Below are 7293 nucleotides of genomic sequence, written 5' to 3'. Positions count from 1 at the left end.
CTGGAAGCAGTGATAAACGCATTATTTGCGTTGTAGTTTCCTCGCTATATTGAGGGGAAAAGTTTTGTGTTACACTCGGGTGCAAATGTCGCAAGTTCAGGATTCTATTCTCGAACCACTCGCTTCGCTCGTGGTTCAACTATAGATTCCTTTCACTTGCTCGTTTTTCAATTCCACACTCGGCGTTAAAATACAACTTTGCCCCCTTGTATAACAAATAACTATTATAGCGAAATAAGAGACATTAAAACACTTATAGTCGCAATTCCTTTTAATTCATTATAAAAATACAATGAAAAGTCGTATAAACTACTTCACAATCTACTAAACCTGTACGGTTGTTGGGGAAAAGAATTTTCCTAGTTTTTTATTTATTACATAGTCTTTTTGGCCATTGAATACCAAACAATAATCAGGGGCGCCCATAATCCAATTCCAAAGAAGAAAGCAAAAAAAACTGTTGCCGCAAATCTGAAATTTAAAAATGATATTAGGTTAGTAGGTACCCAAAATAAAATGACATGCATTCCACGCTTATTAATATTGGTAGTTTGATACCCCACAGAATTTATCGTCACTACTTTGAAAAAAACTTATATCTTCTTCTGTCAATGAAAAGTATGTATGCAATGCATATAGACTTACTGCGTTTTAACTTTGAGGAGCAGTGTGAGACACGAGATTTTTTCAAAGTAGTGACGATATACCTAATCGGTTACACTGAACTTTTATTAATTATTATAAAAAATCTACTAATTCATCATCATGAAGTATACAGGCCATCCCAAAATTCACAATTCACTTACCAGACGAAGCAAGTTATTCATAGAAAAACCTTGAATGCAGAATTATTCACTTTCAAAAATAATACAGTCTTATTATTTCAGCAAAATATCTACATATTTAAGGTACTTTCCCTTCATGTCCCATAGTCCTGAGACGCCCTGTATTGGCTTGTATTGTTTATACCTAATTCAGGTTCGGTTATTGTCGGTTAACAATTAATTTGCAAAGAATAGTCATGGTCGTAAGCCTCCTCGGTGCTCAAGAGTTCTGATGACCCTGATTTGAAAAAAAAAGATACAAAAAGGGGGTCTTTGGTCATGTCGGTCAGGTGGAACATTTGTACATAATGGCCGCTGTACTGTACACATGGGGCCTACGGTTGGGCCAACCCTTGGAGCACCCTCTTGGCCAAGACAAGAGTCGCTGTTTACACATTGGTGAACCAATCACTTGGCATTGCACCTTCATAAAAGATGGACGTAGAATGGAAAAGGCTAGATAATTCTAGGTCATTCACGTTGTCAGCAAAATTTAATAAATAAATAATAACCTCATGATAAAATTAAGTTGTATTTCCTAAAATCAACACTATTATTGGTATAGATAATCTTATTATTTTCGTAAATCTTTCACTACTGTCCTCTCTGACGGCTGACGACAAACTGAATGAGGCGCCAAAGTGTGAACGCAGTTGGCTATTGGCGCCAAGATCCTTTGATGTGTGGACAAAAAACCGACACCAGTCGGTTGGCCGGCCAGCGCTAGCGCCAACTGCCAACATACGGCCAAGTAGCCCTCTACACGCTTGGCCAAGGGGTTCCACCAAGGGTTGGTCCAACCGTTGGCCCCGTGTACAGCGGCCATAAGGAACTGAAACCCATTTAACAAACTTCGGTCAGTGCATGAACGACCGCCAAAACCTCGGAGAAAATAGACGCCGAAAGAGTCGAATGAAATATTAGAGGCAGTCTATGATAATCTACGTGATGCTAATGATGAGTCCTGAGGAAAGGTGCAGCTAGTATAAATTACCGAGTCTTTATTGTAAAGGGCATGTTATCGAAAGGTTGCGGTGGAACTTCGCTATGTCGTCGCACGCCCATGACTTGCGGCCCGTTTGTAATCTTCACGAGTCGCCTGCAGCATGTCGCACCTCCGATAAGGGATCGAAGACCTAAACGTGAGAACATCGGTGCACTAAGTATTATTTTACTGATATTTTTTCAGACGTAGGAGTAGGCAGAATCCAAATCTGACAAGCAAAGTCTAGTTGTTGAATAGGCAATTGTCAGTTTTATAAATTGCGTTTTTTTTGTCAGTACAATTGTAGATTGCCAGCATTATAAAAATTGTTAAGCCTACATTTGGCCTACATCAATATCCCCCTGCAAACAATTTTACTTTTTAATGAACTTAAGATACAAACAACCGTTAGATGGCGTTACATACTCATAGCCACATAGTAAGGTTGGTAATAGAATACCGTCGGGAAAGCCAGCTATTATTTCACTCACCTACTCAAGAGAGGGCGCTAGTTGTTCCAAACCACCGATCTGAAGTGGATTTGAAGATCAGCAAGCAACGACATTCTTATTGGCAACGTGGGTGATAGAGTGTAGAAAATGCTTTAATTTGACTTTATAATTTTATAATAGGATCTCATCAACCTCCTTGCGTTATCCCGGCATTTGCCGCAGCTCATGGGAGGCTGGGGTCTGCTTTTTGACAACTAATCCCAAGATTTGGCGTAGGCACTAGTTTTTACGAAAGCGACTGCCATCTGACCTTTCAACCCGAAGGGTAACTAGGCCTTATTGGGATTAGTCCGGTTTCCTCCCGATGTTTTCCTCACCGAAAAGCAACTGGCAAATATTTGAATCTCACTTTCACTAAAATACCGGTTGAAAATGGTGAATTGCCTATTATTTTCAGTGACACAGTTTTCTACCGGTATTTTAGTGACAAAATCCCGTATGTACATACATACAACATACATACAATCACGCCTGTATCCCATGAAGGGGTAGGCAAAGCACATGAAACTACTCAAGTTTCAGTGCCACTCTTGGCAAATAAGGGGTTGACAGAAAAAGAAACTGTGACATTGCAGTGACAGTTTGTCGCCTCTCGCCTAGGCCACAATTTAACCCATATCCCACAGTTGCCTTCTACGACACCCACGGGAAGAAAGGGGGTGGTGAAATTCTTATCCCGTCACCACACGGGCAATCCCGTATGTGAGATTCAAAAATCGCCCCCCAGATGGTGCTTTTTTACGCACTGAAACGTCGGAGGGCCATCTGTACTGAAAAACGTCGTACGATACATGTGCGAAAAGGAAGATCGTAACTCGTGTCGATTTAAAACACTCCCTTCGGTCTTATTTTAATTTAACGCCACTCGTTTCAAACTTCATTTTTTTTTTGCACTTGTATGTACTATTTCTGTAATTTTGATAAATTATACCCATAATAATATATCATTGTACTTACCTATACATATGCGGAATAGTCAAAATAGGTACCTATTGAGAACAAAAAATAAAAAGTGGTATTTTAATTCTTTTATTCATTTCCAATAAATAACATCTATACAATGCGTTTTCTACGTCTAAAGACTTATTATATCGACACATGCAATAAATTAATATTTAAATTAAAATATGAAGTAGTCAAAATAGGTACCTATTGAGAACAAAAAATAAAAAGTGGTATTTTAATTCTTTTATTCATTTCCAAGTACAATAACATCTATACAATGCGTTTTCTACGTCTAAAGACTTATTATATCGACACATGCAATAAATTAATGTTTAAATTAAAATATGAAATAAAACAACATGAATAAATTAATTTTGAAATACAGCTATTGACTTCGAAATTGATCACAAATTAGGTAACTAGTTGTTTATAACAGTATACAATACTAGATTAAAATAAAACGATCATTCGCGCTTTTATACTCAGTATACTCAGTTATGATTTTCTACTGACAGAGTGACAGACTACTGATGAAATACGCTGATAAAATCAGTCAATCGCAATTAGGTGTCAATTCATAAATTTTACAAAATAAAATATGTTCTTTCAACAGAGGAACACGGTGTACCTAATTTATCTGGTATCAAAATGAATACATAGTTATAGAGGCCGAATGAAGCATAATAAAGATAACAGGAATGAACCTTTTTCAACTAGAGACTACGTGCCACGCAGACCAAGCCATGTTTCCACTTTTTATATGCATCAGAGTGGTGCTATGGCCAAAAACTTGTTGACTTACATTTGTGAGCATTCTGTGATAGTAGTAGTTGCAGTCCTCATTTTTAATATTGTGGAAGTAATAATACTTGCACCTAATGTGTAGTCCTTAGGTACCCAAGTGCTCATTATAGTGGAAGTGTTTGTTTAAATTACAATCACACGTCATTGGTTTTTAAAATTTTTATTGCCTTTGGTTACTAGATACAACGGGACATTACAATAGGCTAGTTTCCTATACTTAAAATAAAATATTGTATGCAGTGCACGAAATAAAGTACCACATAATTAGAAGAAAAATATGGACAGTCGTTATGTTTAATCATAATTTCTATTTAATAAGTCAAAGAGAAATATATAAAGTAAATGAATTGACCTCGACGTCACTCCTCAGTATTGCATATTAGCAAATCGTTTTGACAGTTCTTAAAAAGAAGATGATTTGAATAGTAGGAAACTAGCCTATACCTACTTGTTGCTGAAGACCACAGCTGAAGACTCTATCAGCGTGCGTAGCCGAATAAATAAATAAATATAATAATAAATAAATATTGGGGACACCTTACACAGATCAACTTAGCCCCAAACTAAGCAAAGCTTGTACTATGGGTGCTAAGCGACGATAATACATACTTAAATAGATAAATACATACTTATAATACATAGAAAACATCCATGACTCAGGAACAAATATCTGTGCTCATCACACAAATAAATGCCCTTACCGGGATTCGAACCCAGGACTGCGGCTCAGCAGGCAGGGTCACTACCGACTGAGCCAGACCGGTCGTCAAATGCACAAAACGCTCACGAAACGAAACGCTCGTAGATATCTATAAGATTATTAGAAGAACTATAAGATTATTAGATTATATAGAAACGCCGCTAAAGGTAGTCTGGCTCTGTCGCGCCAATACGCAAGAGCGATAGAGATAGATAGCTACGAGCGCTTCGTTTCATGAGCGTTTGTGCATTCGGCTACGCACCCAGCTCAGACAATTGAGTAGGTACTCGAGGAAAGCTCAGAATGAGTTTATATGTATTTGTATTTACTTCTTCTAAACAGAACTTCAGGGTGGCAAGGCGAAATCGACTCTTGTATATTTACTCGTATTTTTGCCCGAAAATGTTCTGGAAACAATCTATCAATATCCAGTCCTGCAGTTCAGAGTACACAAGAGATTAGTTAGTACTCACGCAGAGGCGGATCACGTTGGGTGACTCACATTCCGTACAGAGTGGTAGGTTTCCGTTCGGAACCGACTGGTTCCTTGGTTTTTAAGCAACCAAAAATTAAAAGTGAAACTAGCCATGGTGATACTCTTTTGTATTTGATACGTATTCAAATAATAGATATATGTATGCCTCTATCACAGTTAGTCCGTTTTCACATTATCCGATCCGATATCGGATGTCGGAAGGATTTCAATGGTACGTACTTAGGTCCGAGCTCACTGTTTGTGCATATAAATAATGTTAAGTATATTATATTAGTGTTGCATATTTCTCGTGTATGTGAAATATAATTTCTTATGAGAAATAAATAAATGTATTTAAACCGAAAATTCACCATGGCGCCTGTAATGTATGGGATATCGGTCCGACATCCGATATCGCACGAAACGTGAAAACGCACTTCGTAATATGGATCTGATCGCGACAGTAGGGTTTTGTTTCCTACAAATTAAGATTGTCAAGTTTGACTAAAGGATAGCGTTTGATACTTTTATGTTTTATGAAATATTTAATGAAAAACTTTATTAGTATTTTTTAAGGTTTCTCTTTTATTGTTTTCCTGGGTCTAACAAAGGTATTTTTTTTCTCGAATCGTTATCCACTATTGATTTTTTTTTTATAACTGCATATGCTACTGAAAGAGTCCAATCGCTAGTAAAAGCGTAGTTGTTACTATGTACATTTTCACCGAGTTTAAAGGTTTCTTATAATATAAATCTTATAATAATAGTTTGACATGCGTGACAGCAGTCTGTAGTCTACGGAATGTCGTTTTGGATTTAGCAATTAATAAATAATAATTTGATTATTAACAACCATTTAATTTCATGGCAGTTGGTTAAGACACAGTTAAGAAGACAAATAACTTTAAAATATGTAAATTGTATGTAAGTATTTTACATAAAGGTTTTTGACTTTCATTACTTAATAATTTCAGCAAAAATAGTTAACAAAGTCTCTTAACTAATCGTCGCTGCCGCTATAAAATTAAAACGTTGTTACCGATCACTTCTAAAAATACATCGTTTGTTTTGAAACCAATGCAGTGTCCTCCTCCCCCACTATTTTGCATCATAATGATGATACTTAATACCAATTGACACATGGTAGAACATGTAAGAACCTATCAATCACAAATTGTAAAACCTGCTCTCTGTGGATAGTATGGATTCCATTAACTTCAACAAATCGGTTCTTTTAAGATCCAGGCCCCGTAGCCGAATGGAATTTCTACGACGCGAAACGAAAACGAAACGTCGCGAAAGGTAGTCTGGCTCTGTCGTGCTAATACGCAAGAGCGATAGAGATAGATATCTACGAGCGTTTCGTTTCGGGAGTGTTTGTGAACGCTGGTGCCTGTGCTGTGCTATTGAAGCTTTGAGGCGAAGCCGAACGAAAATAAAGACTCCCATAGTATTTTTTGACTCAGTTAGAAAACGTTACATACAATATTTTTTATACGACCATGCACTTACTTTTTTAAAAGTATTCAAGAGTAACCTTCGTGAAATACACACTTTGTTTCTATGGTTCATATTATGTTAAGTTGCTAGCAATGTAGTGGTTTAAATGTGCCAAAAACATACTGCGTGTATGCACAAAGTCTTTTTTGGAGAATAGACTAAGTATAAGACTTGTCTTGACATGTATTATGTAGAGTTTTAAAGATTTGTACAGCATATAAAAGTACGGGATTAAAATAGACATAGGTCTTTTCACCACACCAACTGACTTTCTTTGCTATTTTAAAAACAGATAGCAAAATTGCATAATTTAATTTCATATAAATTTTAAATTGATGTCTTGAGCTGGCTGGTAGAATTTACCTAAAATGATGATTTTGACATGTATTATGTAGAGTTTTAAAGATTTGTACAGCATATAAAAGTACGGGATTAACATAGACATAGGTCTTTTCACCACACCAACTGACTTTCTTTGCTATTTTAAAAACAGATAGCAAAATTGCATAATTTAATTTCATATAAATTTTAAATTGATGTCTTGAGCT

General features: G+C 36.5%; 1 long non-coding RNA gene across 1 annotated transcript; it reads right to left on the bottom strand.

Annotated features, from left to right (window-relative positions):
* Positions 1-253: 253 nt before the first annotated feature.
* LOC125240421 lies at positions 254-2047 on the bottom strand. Its single transcript, XR_007178630.1, has 2 exons — positions 1819-2047; positions 254-471 (listed from the first exon to the last, which is right to left on the bottom strand). It is a non-coding gene; the product is annotated as an uncharacterized LOC125240421 (long non-coding RNA).
* Between the last annotated feature and the right edge of the window lie 5246 nt (positions 2048-7293).

This window comes from Leguminivora glycinivorella, chromosome Z (assembly GCF_023078275.1).
Source record: "Leguminivora glycinivorella isolate SPB_JAAS2020 chromosome Z, LegGlyc_1.1, whole genome shotgun sequence".
NCBI classification, from domain to species: Eukaryota; Metazoa; Arthropoda; class Insecta; order Lepidoptera; family Tortricidae; genus Leguminivora; species Leguminivora glycinivorella.
This window is presented reverse-complemented; position numbering and strand designations above follow the sequence as displayed.